General features: G+C 42.8%; 1 protein-coding gene and 1 pseudogene across 1 annotated transcript in view; both read left to right on the top strand.

Moving 5' to 3' along the window:
• Nucleotides 1-21,609, top strand: part of PTPN4 (protein tyrosine phosphatase non-receptor type 4) — a gene marked incomplete in the record, with an annotated part of 1,345,721 nt that overhangs the window by 1,085,095 nt on the left and 239,017 nt on the right.
• Nucleotides 5,525-5,630, top strand: LOC128646372 (uncharacterized; annotated as a pseudogene).

The following is a 21,609-nucleotide window of genomic DNA, read 5'->3' as shown; positions in this document are numbered from 1 at the left end:
GTAACAACAGACGCCAGCCTTCTAGGTTGGGGCGCTGTCTGGAATTCTCTGAAGGCTCAGGGACAATGGAGTCAGGAGGAAAGTCTCCTGCCAATAAACATTCTGGAATTGAGAGCAGTTCTCAATGCCCTTCTAGCTTGGCCCCAGTTAAAGACTCGGGGGTTCATCAGGTTTCAGTCGGACAACATCACGGACTGTAGCTTACATCAACCATCAAGGAGGGACAAGAAGCTCCCTAGCAATGATAGAAGTATCAAAGATAATTCGCTGGGCAGAGTCTCACTCTTGCCACCTGTCAGCAATCCACATCCCGGGAGTGGAGAACTGGGAGGCGGATTTCTTGAGTCGCCAGACTCTTCATCCGGGGGAGTGGGAACTTCATCCGGAGGTCTTTGCCCAAATACTTCAACGTTGGGGCAAACCAGAGATAGATCTCATGGCGTCTCGCCAGAACGCCAAACTTCCTCGCTACGGATCCAGATCCAGGGATCCGGGAGCGGTTCTGATAGATGCTTTGACAGCACCTTGGAACTTCAGGATGGCTTATGTGTTTCCACCCTTCCCGCTGCTTCCTCGATTGATTGCCAAAATCAAACAGGGAGAGAGCATCAGTGATTCTAATAGCGCCTGCATGGCCGCGCAGGACTTGGTATGCAGATCTAGTGGACATGTCATCCTGTCCGCCTTGGTCTCTACCTCTAAGACAGGACCTTCTGATTCAGGGTCCATTCAAACATCAAAGTCTAACTTCTCTGAAGCTGACTGCTTGGAAATTGAACGCTTGATTTTATCAAAACGTGGTTTTTCTGAGTCGGTTATTGATACCCTGATACAGGCTAGGAAGCCTGTTACCAGAAAGATTTACCATAAAATATGGCGTAAATACCTATACTGGTGTGAATCCAAAGATTACTCCTGGAGTAAGGTTAGGATTCCTAGGATATTGTCTTTTCTACAAGAAGGTTTAGAAAAGGGTTTATCGGCTAGCTCATTAAAGGGACAGATCTCAGCTCTGTCCATCTTGTTACACAGGCGTCTGTCAGAAAATTCAGACATCCAGGCCTTTTGTCAGGCTTTAGCTAGGATCAAGCCTGTGTTTAAAACTGTTGCTCCGCCATGGAGTTTAAACTTAGTTCTTAACGTTTTACAGGGTGTTCCGTTTTGAACCCCTTCATTCCATTGATATAAAATTGTTATCTTGGAAAGTTCTATTTTTAATGGCTATTCCTCGGCTCGAAGAGTCTCTGAGTTATCAGCCCTACATTGTGATTCTCCTTATCTGATCTTTCACTCAGACAAGGTAGTTCTGCGTACTAAACCTGGGTTCTTACCTAAGGTAGTCACTAACAGGAATATCAATCAAGAGATTGTTGTTCCATCCTTGTGTCCAAATCCTTCTTCAAAGAAGGAACGTCTTCTACACAATCTGGATGTAGTTCGTGCCCTCAAGTTCTACTTGCAGGCAACTAAAGATTTTCGCCAAACTTCTTCCCTGTTTGTCGTTTATTCTGGACAGAGGAGAGGTCAAAAAGCTTCTGCTACCTCTCTCTCTTTTTGGCTTCGTAGCATAATACGTTTAGCCTATGAGACTGCTGGACAGCAGCCTCCTGAAAGAATTACAGCTCACTCCACTAGAGCTGTGGCTTCCACTTGGGCCTTTAAGAATGAGGCCTCTGTTGAACAGATTTGCAAGGCTGCAACTTGGTCTTCGCTTCATACTTTTTCCAAATTTTACAAATTTGACACTTTTGCTTCTTCGGAGGCTATTTTGGGAGAAAGGTTCTTCAGGCAGTGGTTCCTTCTGTATAATGAGCCTGCCTATCCCTCCCGTCATCCGTGTACTTTGCTTTGGTATTGGTATCCCAGAAGTAATGATGACCCGTGGACTGATCACACATAACAGAAGAAAAACATAATTTATGCTTACCTGATAAATTCCTTTCTTCTGTTGTGTGATCAGTCCACGGCCCCGCCCTGTTTTTTAAGGCAGGTACATATTTTTTAAATTATAATTCAGTCACCACTACACCCTTGGTTTCTCCTTTCTCGTTGGTCTTTGGTCGAATGACTGGAGGGTGACGTAGAGGGGAGGAACTATATAGCAACTCTGCTGGGTGAATCCTCTTGCACTTCCTGTAGGGGAGCAGATAATATCCCAGAAGTAATGATGACCGTGGACTGATCACACAAACAGAAGAAAGGAATTTATCAGGTAAGCATAAATTATGTTTTATGTAAGAATTTACCTGATAAATTAATTTCTTTCATATTGGCAAGAGTCCATGAGGCCCACCCTTTTTTATGGTGGTTATGATTTTTTTGTATAAAGCACAATTATTTCCAAATTCCTTTGTTGATGCTTTTTACTCCTTTCTTTATCACCCCACTATTTGGCTATTCGTTAAACTGAATTGTGGGTGTGGTGAGGAGTGTATTTATAGACATTTTAGGTTTGAGAAACTTTGCCCCTCCTGGTAGGATTGTATATCCCATATGTCACTAGCTCATGGACTCTTGCCAATATGAAAGAAATTAATCAGGTAAATTCTTACATAAATTATGTTTTTCTTTTTTTGTTACATTTTGCAAGATGTCTCAAACTGATCCTGCCTCTGATGTTACTGTAGGAACTAAGCTGTCTGTACACAATTTCTACCATAGCTAAGTGTGTATATTGTTTTATTTAGCCGATTTTATTTCTTTAGCTCAAATATGTGGCACTTGTTATGTTTTATTATTTCATACTGATAATGTTTCTATAGTACAAATACATCTACTGTTAAACCTTCACAGTCTAATGTACATGATTATACTGTAGATATAAAGGATTATATTGCCACAGACTTAGCGAAGGCTATGACTGCTATTTCACCTTCAAATTAACGTAATCGATCTCTCCTAACTTCTCATAAATCTAATGAAGTTTGTATTGATCTACAGCAGACTAAAGTATTTCTTCTGATATGGTTTTCTCTGACTCAGAGGATCCTTTTTTAGAGACTGATATTGATAAATCAACCTTTCTATTTAATGTATTCATTCTTTATTAAGGAAGTATTGTTTACTTTGAGTATTGAGGAATCTAGTCCTCTTGATAACAAGAATAGCAAATGCTTGAATTCTGGGGTTTTTAAGCTTCTGAGGTTACTCTTGACGTTTTTCTTATTCCAGATACTATCTATAATATGTTTCGTAAGGTATCTAACTTAGTGCTTCTTTTTACCTTTCTTCTATGTTTAAAAAGCTATATCCTTTACCTATGGCTAATTTTGATTTTTTTTGGGTAAAAGTCCCTAAGGTGGGGCTATTTCTTCTCTTACCGAACGTACTTCTATCCTATCGAAGATATTTCTTCTTTTTAAGGATCCTTTAGATAGGACGTTTGTTTTCTATCTTAGAGAAGAATATTTAGATATTGGCTATATTTTTAAACCTGCCATTTCTATGGCTGATGTTGCTGCTGTTTAGTTTAGTTATCAGATCTTGAATTGTCTAAGCATTGTTCTTTTACTTCAACATGCTAATCATTTCATTTGTGATGCTATATTTTATGTCATTTTAATTTGTTAAATCTTTGTTTTTAGCCATTTTTACTAGAAAAATGTTATAGCTTTAATCTCTGATATGGTGTTAAAATTTAGATTACTATCTTACTATTTTAGGATAGTAATTTTCTTCTTAAACAGGGAGAGTCCAAAGCTGCATTCATTACTTTTGGGAATTCAGAACCTGGCCACCAGGAGGAGGCAAAGACACCCCAGCCAAAGGCTTAAATACCTCCCCCACGTCCCTCATCCCCCAGTCATTCTTTGCCTTTCATCACAGGAGGTTGGCAGAGAAGTGTCAGAAGATTTTAGATAGTCTCTTATGGAGGGTAGTACTCTTCGAAATGGGACTGGAGTTTTAAGTAATCCTGTCAGCCTCTGAGTGAGAGCATGGATGAATGTTACAGTCTGGAGATGCGGGGAGAGTCTTTCTGCAAAACCATCCTGACTCATGTTAACAGCTCCTTAGCAATCAGCATTGACGAGTTTCACTGCCTGCTTTCTTCATTCAAGTCCATGTCAGAAGTGAGGCTACTATCTGTAACACTTGATGGGCTGTGTTCCTGTTCCACGGCGTATATTCTAGTAAGATTGTTTTCTTTTACTTCGATGTGTGAGTGTTATGTGAACAAAGAAGTCAGGATCTCGGTGGGACTCCTTTATCTTTATGGAATCATTTTCTGGCCTGCACAGTGTACCTTGTGACTAGGCGTGTTCACGTACTTCACTCCATTTCCGTATTCCTGACCGCGTGGCGACGGAGAGAGTCTGTTTCACTAGTTGTCTGGGTCTCAGGATGATGTGAGTGCCCCAGCCATTGGGGGTGTAAGGTGACGTTTTTATTTTTCTTCTGCATAATTTTTATCCAAGTTATGGAGGATTCTGATTTTTTGGAGACGGGTGTCTCTTATTCAGATTCTACTTCTTGTGAAGAGTATGAGATGGCCCGGGTAATCATTGCCCATCAGTTATGTTCCGAATGCCGCTTTAGAGTGCTCTCTTCTCCCGCACCATGGACCTTAGAGACCGCCAAGCCATCCGTCCCTGAGGATCCCACATCCCGCGAGGCACGTGCCCTAGATCCTTCCCTAGCTACACAAGCAGGAGTCTCTAATGCCGTTACCCCTTCTTCAGAAGGCGGCTTGTTTCCTCCAGAGGTTACGGCACGGCTCTGCATGGCCATATCTATGGCGTTGGTGCTTTTACACCTTCCTGGGAGGGAGGTGTTTATGAGATAGTGTCTGTGTTCTGTTAACCAGAGCTCGTCAGGCGTGGGATCGTCTGGGTTAGATCAGCCATCTGGGATAGCAGTTGCCTCTGAAACTTCAGGGGCCCAATCCTCAGGGTCGGGTCGTCAGTTGCCCTGGCGGAAGCAAGTTTTGCTTTTCGTTATAGACTGACGTGCCTTCGTGTACTACTGCCACATGTTTTGGCGGTACTGGATGATCCCAATCCTAATGGGCTGAGGGATCCTCGGTCTGCTGCACCAGACGGAAAGCTGGGTTAGACATGGGGGGATGAAGTAATCTCCTTGTTGTCTCAAATTTACTTTCTTTTAGGGTATCTTATTCCAGTTCTGAGCTTCGGGAGTATGAGGTCTCTGATTGGCTGGTCCATTTAGTGTACCCATTCTTCTTGGGCGTTCACCTGCGGGTGCGGTCCTGTTCTTCTTTGATCCGGCAGGATGGTTTTATTTTTTTCGAGAAGCTCGTGTCTGTTATAATTTTAACGGTGGGAAACATTTCTGTTCTGGAATTTGATACTAGCGATTTTGTGGTTGCTTGAGCATTTCCGCGGAAGTTGCATGTTAGGTGTTAGTACATTGTTATGTCTATACTTCCTTTTGTCGATTCCTGTTGGGGTTTCGATTTTTCTGTGGCCTGGATCAGTTCTGAATGCTCTATGTAGCAGGCTGGTCCTGGTCGAGCGCTATTTTCTGGTCCTTTAGGCCTATATCACCCACGGATGAGGAGTTGGTTATACTCTATTGCTCTTTGGATCAAATAAAGCTTTCGCCTTTACTAAAGATTTCCGTGGAGAGGAACATCCGTGAGTTTTCACAAAATACTTTGGCCCCTGCGAGGCTATGTCATGGAGAAGGAGGTCTTTCGTTCTTAGACATCAGGCTGGTTCACGTTTCTTCTTTTGGGTGGGACAATTGTGCTCAGTCCTCATTGTCCTGTTCCCGATTTGTTGGAGGGGTTCCTGAAGCAGGTCTGGTTAAAGATTACTCTGTTGGTTCCGGAGGTCCTTGGCCTCAGAGCTAGGTTTTTCCATTCCCAAGGGGCTGGAGGTTTAGATGATTCCTTCGACATCTGGGGTACTAGGTTGGGGCGATTTTTATCTCCTTTATGGTATTCTTATCAGATGTATTTTTGGAGGCCTTGATGACGAACTCTTCTTTAAGGGGTCGAGATGTCTTAGGCTTCTTTTTTCCCCCTCTTGGGGCTGGTTGGAGGGTCATTTGTTCGGGCATTTACAGTCTTTTTCTTCCTCCTTCTGTTGCTCGTCTGCCCCCATGTGTTGGGGCTCTGGAGAATGCATTTGTCTCCGTTTTTTTCCTGGAGATGCCCTTACTAAGATGTCTCGGTTTTCTCTGTCGCTATACAGGAATTGTGAGGCTCATTGTTAATGCCTTGAGCTGTGGGGGTTTCCAGGAGGTGATCCTGAAGGGATTGTTGGAGACTATTTTATCTTCTCAAGCTGGATTATCTAGTTTTGAGATCTTAATTTGGGGTGTTGTCCCTAGAGCCTTTAGGAGATATGTTTTCTGTCTCTGGGGTGCTTAGCGATCGTCCAGTGACCAAGGACCGTTGAATGTGGCTGTGGTTTCATCTTGGGTACAGGTTCTCCGCATGAGGTATCACTATGGTTCCTCAGGGGTTACTACCTTGTAGCCGGCTCCGGTTTCTGGATGTCCGGTTTTCCGGACATGTTCTTGTCTTGGATATCTGACCGCATCTATTAGATGGGTCTCGGGCGGTTCAGTTCTTCCGGTTCTGAGAATTCCTGAGGGGTAGTTTAGCTGCCTAGCAAGTGGAAGATTGCAGTCGCTATCTGTTGTAGCTATTTGCACCTTAAAAGGGGGCTCAATGGCTGTTTGTTTTTCTACTGGGCTGGCTGTTGCAGCAGGATGGTTCCTCTTCAATCGGTATTGCCTTTGCCGTCTGTCTGCTGCCGCACACTCCAAGCCTGTAGGCGGGTGAGCAGTTATATTTGGCTTTCTCCTCCTCTTAGGGAGATTGGGGCATACCACAGTATCCACCTAATGCCCCGGAGGTCTTCGTCTGAGGGGTCCCTCCTGCCTTTCGTGCAGGACGTCATGAAGGGTTGGATTCTGGTCGTCACTGTTGGTTCAGTGTAGTCTCTTTTTTCCCAAACTTGTCCTATGTTCTGTCATAACTTAGTTGGTTAGCATGCCAGTCTTGTTAGCAAATGGTGGAGTTTGCTCTTCCTATTGGTACCGTTCAATTTAGCTCCCCTCCTTTTTCCTTACTAAGGATTTGGGCCGTCCAGGGAATGGTTGATTTCCCTGTTTTCGGACATTGCCAGTCACTTTGGTCAGAGGTCTGTCTGTTCGGTTGAGCCTGGACTACGTATCTTACTTAGATCTTGTGATCCCTTAACTGGCAGACTTCGCTGTGTTTCCTTCCTTAGCAGGGGGTGTTCTCTGCTGGTTTTTGGATGCTCTCCTACTTCCTTGTTTTTCCTGGGAGGTAGTGGGTTTCTGCACTCCTTCAGAATTTTTCCATTGTGGGAGTCCTGGTGTAGTTCCTAGCTTGGTTGGCTAGTGTTAATGGCTGGAGTCTGCTAGACTTCAGTTGCAGCGGGAAGCCTGTGGCTTCATCTGGAGCACGATAAGATTTATGGTGCTATTTTTAGGCGGTTCCGGGGGGGGGGTTATCCCTTGGTCGCTTTTTTTATAGTGCGTATTGCACACTGTTTGAGGGATGGGGTCTACCTTGTCTCTCTGGTCTCCAGGGTTGGGACGTTACATTGGTCCCTTGGACTTCCGTTCAGATTGGGGTAGGGGTTTTTTCCCCCTTCTCATTGTTCGGTTGTTAGAGTTCGCCCTTTATGCGTTTTTGTCCTGATGCAACCTTTGTTTGCGCTTGGAGTTCGGCTAGGGTGTCTTTTATCCTAGCTTGTTGGTCTTTAGATCTCTGTTGAGTTCTTCTTCCTCTTCCCTTCAGGGGGTATGTGGAGGTCTCCTTCCCTCGTGTCGGGGGTAAGTTTAATTATGGTCTTGGAGCCTGCAGGACTTGTCTCCTCAGAGGCTTTGTGCTCGGTGGAATCTACTGGTTCTGAGCGGTCTCTCTAGGGCCTTGCTGGTTTTAACTGATGGGCAGTTACGTGGTCTTTTCAGTTTTTATCCTTCGGTTGTTGTTTTTTTGTCTGGTGTTTGGGTAATTTCAGGCTGTGGTGCCTCCGAATGGGCCGCCTTGTCTACCCTCCCTTTTTTTGCATTCAGTGTCCTCTATAGTTTGGGTATTGTTTTCCCAAAAGTAATGAATGCAGCTGTGGACTCTCCCCGTTAAAGAAGAAAAACTTAAATTCTGCTTATCTAATAATTTTATTTTCTTCTGATGGGGGAGTCCACAGCTCCCCGTCCACGTTGTTACGAGGCAGTTGTTTCGTTTTTGTATTCTTCTGGCACCTTTTTCACCCTGATATTTCTTCTACTGTTCCTTGTTCCCTTGGCAGAATGACTGGGGGATGAGGGAAGTGGGGGAGGTATTTATGCCTTTGGCTGGGGTTTCTTTGCCTCCTCCTGGTGGCCAGGTTCTGAATTCCCAAAAGTAATGAATGCAGCTGTGGACTCTCCCCATCAGAAGAAAAGACGATTATCAGGTAAGCATAATTTACGGGGTTTTTTTGTTTTCTATTGGATTTTATTATCTCCTCTATTACTGGGGGAAAGGGAGTCTTTTCTGCCCCAAGATAAGAAATCTAAGGGTAATTTTTTGATCCCAATTGTTTTTTTTTTTATTCCCCTAAGGCCTCTGGCTCTAATTTGAGATTTTCTCAGAATTTGAATAAATCCAACCCTTATAATTAAACTAATTTCAGCCCCTAAGACTACATGAAGGTGCATCCTTTAAACCAGTTCAACTGGTGGGGGCAGATTGAATTTATTTCTACACATTTGGACAGCTTCTGTTCAAAATCAGTGGATTCAGAATATTGTTTTCTCAGGGGTATCGAATAGGTTTCAGTATAAAATCCTCCCAAGGGTATCGAATAGGTTTCAGTATAAAATCCTCCCATGTTACAACAAACCCTGTGAAAGCTCAGGTTTTTCAGAAATTTTTTTCAGATTCAGAGTTTTCAGGGATGATGGTTCCAGTTCCTCTGCAGGAACGGAGTTTGGATTCTATTCAAATCTATTCATTGTCCCAAAGAAAGAATTTGTTCAGACCAATTCTGGATCTGAAATTTTTAAATCGTTTTGTTAGAGTCCCAACTTTCAAGATGGTGACTATAGGTACTATTCTGCCTTTCTGTTCAGCAAGGTCTCTTCATGTCCACAATAGACTTACAGGACGCTTATTTTCACATTCCAATTCATTCAGACCAATATTGTTTTCTGAGATTCTCTTTTTTAGATAAGTATTACCAATTTGTTGCTCGTCCTTTTGGGCTAGCGACAGCTCAGAGATTCTTTTCAAATATTCTTGGTGCCCATATATCTGTAATCAGAGAGCAGGGTATTGCGGAGTTTCCTTGTTTGGATGATATTTTGGTACTAGCTTTAATCTTTTCATTTAGCAGAATCTCACTTAAAACAACTAGTGTGCTTTCTTCAAGACATGGTTGGAGGATCAGTTTACAATATTTTCTTAGACAAGGGTCACCTTTTTAGGTTTCCAGGTAAGATTTACGCCTAGATTTAGAGTTTGGCGTTAGCCGTCAAAAGCAGCGTTAAGGGGTCCTAACGCTGCTTTTTACCGTCCGCTGGTATTTAGAGTCAGCCAGGAAAGGGTCTACCGCTCACTTTCATTCCACAACTCGAGGCTACCGCAGATCCCCTTACGTCAATTGCGTATCCTATGTTTTCAATGGGATTTGCCTAACGCTGGTATTTTGAGTCTTGGAAGAAGTGAGCGGTAGAGCCTCTACCGACAAGACTCCTGCCGCCAAAAAAAGTCAGTAGTTAAGAGCTTTATGGGCTAACGCCGGAGCATAAAGCTCTTAACTACTGTGCTATAAAGTACACTAACACCCATAAACTACCTATGTACCCCTAAACCAAGGCCCCCCCACATTGCAAACCCTCTAATAAAATTTTTTAACCCCTAATCTGCCAACCGGGCACCGCTGCCACCTACATTATAGCTATGAACCCCTAACATCGCCGACACCTACATTATATTTATTAACCCCTAATCTGCCGACCGGACATCGCCGCCACTATAATAAATGTATTAACCCCTAAACCGCCACACTCCCGCCTCGCAAACACTATAATAAATTTGATTAACCCCTAATCTGCCCTCCCTAACATCGCCGCCACCTACCTACAATTATTAACCCCTAATCTGCCGCCCCCAACGTCGCCGCTACTATAATAAAGTTATTAACCCCTAAAGTCTAACCCTAACACCCCCCTAACATAAATATAATTTAAATAAAACGAAATAATATTCCTATAATTAAATAAATTAATCCTATTTAAAACTAAATACTTACCTAGAAAATAAACCATAAGATAACTACAATATAACTAATAATTACATTGTAGCTATTTTAGGATTTATATTTATTTTACAGGTAACTTTGTATTTATTTTAGCTAGGTACAATAGCTATTAAATAGTTAATAACTATTTAATAGCTACCTAGTTAAAACAATTACAAAATTACCTGTGAAATAAATCCTAACATAAGTTACAATTAAACCTAACACTACACTATCATTAAATTAATTAAATAAATTAACTACAATTACCTACAATTAAATTTAATTAAACAAACTAAACTATAGTACAGAAAATAAAAAAAGAATTACAAGAAGTTTAAACTAATTTACACCTAATCTAAGCCCCCTAATAAAATAATAAAGCCCCCCAAAATAAAAAAAATGCCCTACCCTATTCTAAATCAGCTCTTTTACCAGCCCTTAAAAGGGCTTTTTGCGGGGCATTGCCCCAAAGTAATCAGCTCTTTTCTCCAACATTGGTGTGTCCGGTCCACGGCGTCATCCTTACTTGTGGGATATTCTCTTCCCCAACAGGAAATGGCAAAGAGTCCCAGCAAAGCTGGCCATATAGTCCCTCCTAGGCTCCGCCCACCCCAGTCATTCTCTTTGCCGTTGCACAGGCAACATCTCCACGGAGATGGTTAAGAGTTTTTTTGGTGTTTAAATGTAGTTTTTATTCTTCTATCAAGTGTTTGTTATTTTAAAATAGTGCTGGTATGTACTATTTACTCTGAAACAGAAAAGGATGAAGATTTCTGTTTGTGAGAGGAAGATGATTTTAGCAGACAGTAACTAAAATCGATTGCTGTTTCCACATAGGACTGTTGAGATGAAGTAACTTCAGTTGGGGGAAACAGTTAGCAGACTTTTCTGCTTAAGGTATGACTAGCCATATTTCTAACAAGACCATGTAATGCTGGAAGGCTGTCATTCCCACTCATGGGGACCGGTAAGCCATTTCTCCAACATAGGTGTGTCCGGGCCACGGCGTCATCCTTACTTGTGGGATATTCTCTTCCCCAACAGGAAATGGCAAAGAGCCCAGCAAAGCTGGTCACATGATCCCTCCTAGGCTCCGCCTTCCCCAGTCATTCTCTTTGCCGTTGTACAGGCAACATCTCCACGGAGATGGCTTAGAGTTTTTTGGTGTTTAAATGTAGTTTTTATTCTTCAATCAAGAGTTTGTTATTTTAAAATAGTGCTGGTATGTACTATTTACTCTGAAACAGAAAAGAGATGAAGATTTCTGTTTGTAAGAGGAAAATGATTTTAGCAACCGTTACTAAAATCGATGGCTGTTTCCACACAGGACTGTTGAGAGGAATTAACTTCAGTTGGGGGAAACAGTGAGCAGACTTTTGCTGCTTGAGGTATGACACATTTCTAACAAGACGTGGTAATGCTGGAAGCTGTCATTTTCCCTATGGGATCCGGTAAGCCATTTTTATTAAATAAGAATAAAGGGCTTCACAAGGGCTTTAAAGACTGGTAGACATTTTTCTGGGCTAAAACGATTGATTTATAAGCATTTTTAATACTTCATAGCTTTGAGGAGTTATTTTATTCTTGGGAATTATGTAAAATAACCGGCAGGCACCTTTTTCACTGGGGGCCTTCTCTAATCATAGGCAGAGCCTCATTTTCGCGCCTCTATTGCGCAGTTGTTTTTGGGAAGCAAGGCATGCAGATGCATGTGTGAGGAGCTCAGATACATAGAAAAAGCTTACTGAAGGCGTCATTTGGTATCGTATTCCCCTTTGGGCTTGGTTGGGTCTCAGCAAAGCAGATACCAGGGACTGTATAGGGGTTAAATATAAAAACGGCTCCAGTTCCGTTATTTTAAGAGTTAAAGCTTTCAAATTTGGTGTGCAATACTTTTAAGGCTTTAAGACACTGTGGTGAAATTTTGGTGAATTTTGAACAATTCCTTCATACTTTTTCACATTTTCTGTAATAAAGTGTGTTCAGTTTAAAATTTAAAGTGACAGTAACGGTTTTATTTTAAAACGTTTTTTGTACTTTGTTATCAAGTTTATGCCTGTTTAACATGTCTGAACTATCAGACTATGTTCTGTATGTGAGGAAGCCAAGGTTCCTTCTCATTTAAATAGATGTGATTTATGTGACACAAAATTTAGAGAAAATGATGCCCAAGATGATTCCTCAAGTGAGGGGAGTAAGCATGGTACTGCATCATCCCCTCCTTCGTCTACGCCAGTCTTGCCCACACAGGATGCCCCTAGTACATCTAGTGCGCCAATACTCCTTACTATGCAACAATTAACGGCTGTAATGGATAATTCTATCAAAAACATTTTAGCCAAAATGCCCACTTATCAGCGAAAGCGCGACTGCTCTGTTTTAGAAAATACTGAAGAGCATGAGGACGCTGATGATAATGGTTCTGAAATGCCCCTACACCAGTCTGAGGGGGCCAGGGAGGTTTTGTCTGAGGGAGAAATTTCAGATTCAGGGAAAATTTCTCAACAAGCTGAACCTGATGTGATTACATTCAAATTTAAATTGGAACATCTCCGCGCTCTGCTTAAGGAGGTGTTATCTACTCTGGATGATTGTGAGAATTTGGTCATTCCAGAGAAATTATGTAAGATGGACAAGTTCCTAGAGGTCCCGGGGCCCCCCGAAGCTTTTCCTATACCCAAGCGGGTGGCGGACATTGTAAACAAAGAATGGGAAAGGCCCGGCATACCTTTTGTCCCTCCCCCTATATTTAAGAAATTGTTTCCTATGGTCGACCCCAGAAAGGACTTATGGCAGACAGTCCCCAAGGTCGAGGGGGCGGTTTCTACTCTAAACAAACGCACTACTATCCCTATAGAAGATAGTTGTGCTTTCAAAGATCCTATGGATAAAAAATTAGAGGGTTTGCTTAAAAAGATGTTTGTTCAGCAAGGTTACCTTCTACAACCAATTTCATGCATTGTTCCTGTCACTACAGCAGCGTGTTTCTGGTTCGATGAACTAGAAAAGTCGCTCAATAAAGATTCTTCTTATGAGGAGATTATGAACAGAATTCATGCTCTCAAATTGGCTAACTCTTTTACTTTAGACGCCACTTTGCAATTGGCTAGATTAGCGGCGAAAAATTCAGGGTTTGCTATTTTGGCGCGCAGAGCGCTTTGGCTAAAATCTTGGTCAGCGGATGCGTCTTCCAAGAACAAATTGCTTAACATACCTTTCAAGGGGAAAACGCTGTTTGGCCCTGACTTGAAAGAGATTATTTCTGATATCACTGGGGGTAAGGGCCACGCCCTTCCTCAAGATAGGTCTTTCAAGGCTAAAAATAAACCAAATTTTCGTCCCTTTCGCAGAAACGGACCAGCCCCAAGTGCTACATCCTCTAGGCAAGAGGGTAATACTTCTCAAACCAAGCCAGCCTGGAGGCCAATGCAAGGCTGGAACAAAGGTAAGCAGGCCAAGAAACCTGCCACTGCTACCAAGACAGCATGAGATGTTGGCCCCCGATCCGGGACCGGATCTGGTGGGGGGCAGACTTTCTCTCTTCGCTCAGGCTTGGGCAAGAGATGTTCTGGATCCTTGGGCGCTAGAAATAGTCTCCCAAGGTTATCTTCTGGAATTCAAGGAGCTTCCCCCAAGGGGGAGGTTCCACAGGTCTCAATTGTCTTCAGACCACATAAAAAGACAGGCATTCTTACATTGTGTAGAAGACCTGTTAAAAATGGGAGTGATTCATCCTGTTCCATTAGGAGAACAAGGGATGGGATTCTACTCCAATCTGTTCATAGTTCCCAAAAAAGAGGGAACATTCAGACCAATCTTAGATCTCAAGATCCTATCCCTATTACAAAATTTTATAAACAGTATATGAAAACATTTAAAGACACATGAATTAAAATTAGATACAATATTTATGACTAGTGCTGAAGGAATCCCTGATACATAAATTTATAAAACAATATATGAAAACATTTAAAGACACATGAATTAAAATGCTTTTAGAGACACATGAATTAAAATTAGATACAAAGTTCTGACTAATGCTGTAGGAATACCACCCTGATATAAAATATATATTTACAATAAGCGCTTTTTTTTGGGAATGTATTGATCAATGTTGATTCCTTAAAATCAGCTTGGTTTATTCCTGGATATAAGGGACAGTCTTTATAGTCCTTTTAAATTTTCAACAGATGCAATTACTTTGGGTTTGTATGGTTTATTGCATACAAAACTATCAGTGTGATAAAATATACTGGATAAAAGCAATAAAAAGTTCCTTATTTACGACACTTTGTATCCTTGCTTGGTTGTATATATCACTTTATCTCACAGAAAGATGCAGGCGACTGTACCGGATGTCGCTGTGGTGTATTTCAGAGACTGTGGTCTTTAATCGTAACACGCTCCTTGCGTGTGGGCCGCTTTATGTGCTGCAGCTCCTATCCTCTGGCACAGGATTCTCGACTCCCTCCGTGGGGAGGTTACCAGCAGAGGTACGCCGCTCTTTGTGTGTGAATATCTGATGAGGCTGTTAGCTTACAGTTTCCAATACTCACAGCTCCTGTTTGTGACAAGCAGTCTTGATGCAAGTATGATCCTCGAGATGAATGGGCACCCGCTCTTAGCGGTAATACGCGGCGGGTAAATACTAGTACCTAGTGGGTTTGGTTCTGGTAACAGGCAACTTCAACTTCGTTGTTTTTCATATACTGTTTTATAAAATTTTGTAATAGGATATTTCCACTAGTAAAAGATTTACAAACTACAACCGCTTATGATTTTATTTTTTGTTTTGACCTAAACTAATTAGATCTCAAGATCCTAAACAAGTTTCTCAAGGTTCCATCGTTCAAAATGGAAACCATTCGGACAATTCTTCCTTCCATCCAGGAAGGTCAATTCATGACCACGGTGGATTTAAAGGATGCGTATCTACATATTCCTATCCACAAGGAACATCATCGGTTCCTAAGGTTCGCCTTTCTGGACAAGCATTACCAGTTTGTGGCACTTCCATTCGGATTAGCCACTGCTCCAAGAATTTTCACAAAGGTACTAGGGTCCCTTCTAGCGGTGCTACGACCAAGGGGCATTGCAGTAGTACCTTACTTGGACGACATACTGATTCAAGCGTCGTCCCTACCACAAGCAAAGGCTCATACGGACATTGTCCTGGCCTTTCTCAGATCTCACGGGTGGAAAGTGAATGTAGAAAAAAGTTCTCTATCTCCGTCAACAAGAGTTCCCTTCTTGGGAACAATAATAGACTCCTTAGAAATGAGGATTTTTCTGACAGAGGCCAGAAAATCAAAACTTCTAAGCTCTTGTCAAGTACTTCATTCTGTTCTTCTTCCTTCCATAGCACAGTGCATGGAAGTAATAGGTTTGATGGTCGCGGCAATGGACATAGTTCCTTTTGCGCGAATTCATCTGAGACCATTACAACTGTGCATGCTCAGTCAGTGGAATGGGGATTATACAGACTTGTCTCCGACGATACAAGTAGATCAGAGGACCAGAGATTCACTCCGTTGGTGGCTGACCCTGGACAACCTGTCACAGGGGATGAGCTTCCGCAGACCAGAGTGGGTCATTGTCACGACCGACGCCAGTCTGGTAGGCTGGGGCGCGGTCTGGGAACCCCTGAAAGCTCAGGGTCTTTTGTCTCGGGAAGAATCTCTTCTCCCGATAAACATTCTGGAACTGAGAGCGATATTCAATGCTCTCAAGGCTTGGCCTCAACTAGCAAAGGCCAAATTCATAAGGTTTCAATCAGACAACATGACGACTGTTGCGTATATCAACCATCAGGGGGGAACAAGGAGTTCCCTGGCGATGGAAGAAGTGACCAAAATCATTCAATGGACGGAGACTCACTCCTGCCACTTGTCTGCAATCCACATCCCAGGCGTGGAAAATTGGGAAGCGGATTTTCTGAGTCGTCAGACATTTCATCCGGGGGAGTGGGAACTCCATCCGGAAATCTTTGCCCAAATAACTCAATTGTGGGGCATTCCAGACATGGATCTGATGGCCTCTCATCAGAACTTCAAGGTTCCTTGCTACGGGTCCAGATCCAGGGATCCCAAGGCGACTCTAGTAGATGCACTAGTAGCACCTTGGAACTTCAACCTAGCTTATGTATTCCCACCGTTTCCTCTCATCCCCAGGCTGGTAGCCAGGATCAATCAGGAGAGGGCATCGGTGATCTTGATAGCTCCTGCGTGGCCACGCAGGACTTGGTATGCAGACCTGGTGAATATGTCATCGGCTCCACCATGGAAGCTACCTTTGAGACAGGACCTTCTTGTTCAAGGTCCGTTCGAACATCCGAATCTGGTTTCACTCCAACTGACTGCTTGGAGATTGAACGCTTGATTTTATCAAAGCGAGGGTTCTCAGATTCTGTCATTGATACTCTTGTTCAGGCCAGAAAGCCTGTAACTAGAAAAATCTACCATAAAATATGGAAGAAATATATCTGTTGGTGTGAATCTAAAGGATTACCATGGAACAAGATAAAAATTCCTAAGATTCTATCCTTTCTTCAAGAAGGTTTGGAGAAAGGATTATCTGCTAGTTCTTTGAAGGGACAGATTTCTGCTTTATCTGTTTTACTTCACAAAAAGCTGGCGGCTGTGCCAGATGTTCAGGCTTTTGTTCAGGCTCTGGTTAGAATCAAGCCTGTTTACAAAGCTTTGACTCCTCCTTGGAGTCTCAATTTAGTTCTTTCAGTTCTTCAGGGGGTTCCGTTTGAGCCCCTACATTCCGTTGATATCAAGTTATTATCTTGGAAAGTTTTGTTTTTGGTTGCAATTTCTTCTGCTAGAAGAGTTTCAGAGTTATCTGCTCTGCAGTGTTCTCCTCCTTATCTGGTGTTCCATGCAGATAAGGTGGTTTTGCGTACTAAACCTGGTTTTCTTCCGAAAGTTGTTTCTAACAAAAACATTAACCAGGAGATAGTCGTGCCTTCTTTGTGTCCGAATCCAGTTTCAAAGAAGGAACGTTTGTTGCACAATTTGGATGTAGTTCGTGCTCTAAAATTCTATTTAGATGCTACAAAGGATTTCAGACAAACATCTTCCTTGTTTGTTGTTTATTCTGGTAAAAGGAGAGGTCAAAAAGCAACTTCTACCTCTCTATCTTTTTGGCTTAAAAGCATCATCAGATTGGCTTATGAGACTGCCGGACGGCAGCCTCCTGAAAGAATCACAGCTCATTCCACTAGGGCCGTGGCTTCCACATGGGCCTTTAATAACGAGGCTTCTGTTGATCAGATATGTAAGGCAGCGACTTGGTCTTCACTGCACACTTTTACCAAATTTTACAAATTTGATACTTTTGCTTCTTCTGAGGCTATTTTTGGGAGAAAGGTTTTGCAAACCGTGGTGCCTTCCATCTAGGTGACCTGATTTGCTCCCTCCCATCATCCGTGTCCTAAAGCTTTGGTATTGGTTCCCACAAGTAAGGATGACGCCGTGGACCGGACACACCTATGTTGGAGAAAACAGAATTTATGTTTACCTGATAAATTACTTTCTCCAACGGTGTGTCCGGTCCACGGCCCGCCCTGGTTTTTAATCAGGTCTGATGATTTATTTTCTTTAACTACAGTCACCACGGTATCATATGATTTCTCCTATGCAAATATTCCTCCTTTACGTCGGTCGAATGACTGGGGAAGGCGGAGCCTAGGAGGGATCATGTGACCAGCTTTGCTGGGCTCTTTGCCATTTCCTGTTGGGGAAGAGAATATCCCACAAGTAAGGATGACGCCGTGGACCGGACACACCGTTGGAGAAAGTAATTTATCAGGTAAACATAAATTCTGTTTTTCTTAGTCAAACAAACAGAATAAAGGGCTTATTATGGGCTAAAAAACTGGTAGACATTTTTATGGGCTAAATCGATTGCTTTATTTGGGCATATAATTCAGATTTAGGCTGACAATTTGCATTTATAATCTTGGGGAACGTTTATATAACGGCAGGCACTGTGTTAGACACCTTTTCCAGTCAGGGGGCCTTTCTAGTTATAGACTGAGCCTCATTTTCGCGCCATTACTGCGCAGTTGTTTTTTGAGAGCAGGGCATGCAGATGCATGTGTGAGGATCTAAAAATTACTGGAAAAGCTTCTAGAAGGCGTCAATTGGTATCGTATTCCCCTCTGGGCTTGGTTGGGTCTCAGCAAAGACTATAGCTGGGACTGTATAGGGGTTAAATTTAAAAACGGCTCCGGTTCCGTTATTTTAAGGGTTAAAGCTCTGAAATTTGGTGTGCAAAACTTTTAATGCATTAAGACACTGTGGTGAAATTTTGGTAATTTTTGAACAATTCCTTCATACTTTTTCACATATTCAGTAATAAAGTGTTTTCTGTTTAAAATTTAAAGAGACAGTAACGGTTTTGTTTTAAAACGTTTTTTGTGCTTTGTTGACAAGTTTAAGCCTGTTTAACATGTCTGTACCTTCAGATAAGCTATGTTCTATATGTATGAAAGCCAATGTGTCTCCCCATTTAAATTTATGTGATAATTGTGCCATAGCGTCCAAACAAAGTAAGGACAGTACTGCCACAGATAATGAAATTGCCCAAGATGATTCCTCAGATGAGGGGAGTAAACATGATACTACATCATCTCCTACTGTGTCTACACCAGTTTTGCCCATGCAGGAGGCCCCTAGTACATCTAGTGCGCCAATGCTTATTACCATGCAACAATTAACGGCTGTAATGGATAACTCCATAGCAAATATTTTATCCAAAATGCCTACTTATCAGAGAAAGCGCGATTGCTCTGTTTTAAACACTGAAGAGCAAGAGGGCGCTGATGATAATTGTTCTGTCATACCCTCACACCAATCTGAAGGGGCCATGAGGGAGGTTTTGTCAGATGGAGAAATCTCAGATTCAGGAAAAATTTCTCATCAAGCTGAACCTGATGTTGTGACATTTAAATTTAAATTAGAACATCTCCGCGCACTGCTTAAGGAGGTGTTATCTACTCTGGATGATTGTGACAACTTGGTCATTCCAGAGAAATTATGCAAGATGGACAAGTTCCTAGAGGTTCCGGTGCACCCCAACGCTTTTCCTATACCCAAGCGGGTGGCGGACATAGTAAATAAGGAGTGGGAAAAGCCCGGCATACCTTTTGTCCCCCCCCCCCCCCCCTATATTTAAGAAATTATTTCCTATGGTCGACCCCAGAAAGGACTTATGGCAGACAGTCCCTAAGGTCGAGGGAGCAGTTTCTACTCTAAACAAACGCACTACTATTCCTATCGAAGATAGTTGTGCTTTCAAAGATCCTATGGATAAAAAATTGGAAGGTTTGCTTAAAAAGATTTTTGTACAGCAAGGTTACCTTCTACAACCAATTTCGTGCATTGTTCCTGTCACTACAGCAGCGTGGTTCTGGTTCGAGGAACTAGAAAAGTCGCTCAGTAGAGAGACTCCATATGAGGAGGTTATGGACAGAGTTCACGCACTTAAATTGGCTAACTCTTTTATTTTAGATGCCGCTTTGCAATTAGCTAGATTAGCGGCGAAAAATTCAGGGTTTGCTATCGTGGCGCGCAGAGCGCTTTGGCTAAAGTCTTGGTCAGCGGATGTGTCATCCAAGACAAAATTGCTTAACATCCCTTTCAAAGGTAAAACTTTATTTGGACCAGAATTGAAAGAGATTATTTCAGACATCACTGGGGGAAAGGGCCACACCCTTCCACAGGATAGGTCTTTTAAGGCCAAAAATAAGTCTAATTTTCGTCCCTTTCGCAGGAACGGACCGGCCTCTAATTCTGCATCCTCTAAGCAAGAGGGTAATGCCTCACAACCCAAACCAGCCTGGAAACCGATGCAAGGCTGGAACAAGGGTAAGCAGGCCAAGAAGCCCGCCACTGCTAACAAAACAGCATGAAGGAGTAGCCCCCGATCCGGGACCGGATCTAGTGGGGGGCAGACTCTCTCTCTTTGCTCAGGCTTGGGCAAGAGATGTTCAGGATCCTTGGGCGCTAGAAATAGTTTCTCAAGGTTATCTCCTGGAATTCAAGGAACTACCCCCAAGGGGAAGGTTCCACATGTCTCACTTATCCTCAAACCAAATAAAGAGACAGGCATTCTTACATTGTGTAGAAGACCTGTTAAAGATGGGAGTGATACACCCAGTTCCGATAAAGGAACAAGGAATGGGATTTTATTCCAATCTGTTCGTAGTTCCCAAAAAAGAGGGAACTTTCAGACCAATTTTGGATTTGAAGATCCTAAACAAATTTCTCAGGGTACCATCGTTCAAGATGGAAACCATTCGAACGATTCTACCCACTATCCAGGAAAGTCAATTTATGACTACCGTGGATCTAAAGGATGCGTACCTACATATTCCTATCCACAAAGAACATCATCAGTTCCTAAGGTTCGCTTTTCTGGACAAGCATTACCAGTTTGTGGCCCTCCCATTCGGGTTAGCCACTGCTCCAAGGATTTTCACAAAGGTGCTGGGGTCCCTTCTAGCGGTTCTAAGACCGAGGGGCATTGCAGTAGTACCTTACTTGGACGACATTCTAATACAAGCGTCGTCCCTGTCAAAAGCAAAGGCTCATACGGACATCGTTCTAGCCTTTCTCAGATCTCACGGATGGAAGGTGAACATAGAAAAAAGTTCTCTGTCTCCGTCGACAAGAGTTCCCTTCTTGGGAACAATAATAGATTCCTTAGAAATGAGGATTTTTCTGACAGAGATCAGAAAATCAAAACTTCTAAGCTCTTGTCAAGTGCTTCATTCTGTTCCTCGTCCTTCCATAGCGCAGTGCATGGAAGTAGTAGGATTGATGGTTGCAACAATGGACATAGTTCCTTTTGCACGAATTCATCTAAGACCATTACAACTGTGCATGCTCAAACAGTGGAATGGGGATTATACAGACTTGTCTCCAATGATTCAAGTAGATCAAAAGACCAGAGATTCACTCCGTTGGTGGCTGACCCTGGACCATCTGTCCCAGGGAATGAGCTTCTGCAGACCAGAGTGGGTCATTGTCACGACCGACGCCAGTCTAGTGGGCTGGGGCGCGGTCTGGGAATCCCTGAAAGCTCAGGGTCTATGGTCTCGGGAAGAGTCTCTTCTCCCGATAAACATTCTGGAACTGAGAGCGATATTCAATGCTCTCAGAGCTTGACCTCAACTAGCAAAGGCCAAATTCATAAGGTTCCAATCAGACAACATGACGACCGTTGCATATATCAATCATCAGGGGGGAACGAGGAGTTCCCTGGCGATGAAAGAAGTGACCAAAATAATTCAATGGGCGGAGGATCACTCCTGCCACTTGTCTGCGATCCACATCCCAGGAGTGGAAAACTGGGAGGCGGATTTTCTGAGTCG

Source organism: Bombina bombina, chromosome 1 (genome assembly GCF_027579735.1).
Source record: "Bombina bombina isolate aBomBom1 chromosome 1, aBomBom1.pri, whole genome shotgun sequence".
Classification (NCBI taxonomy): Eukaryota; Metazoa; Chordata; class Amphibia; order Anura; family Bombinatoridae; genus Bombina; species Bombina bombina.
Note: the sequence above shows the minus strand (reverse complement) of the source record. Positions and strands in the feature narration are given on the sequence as shown.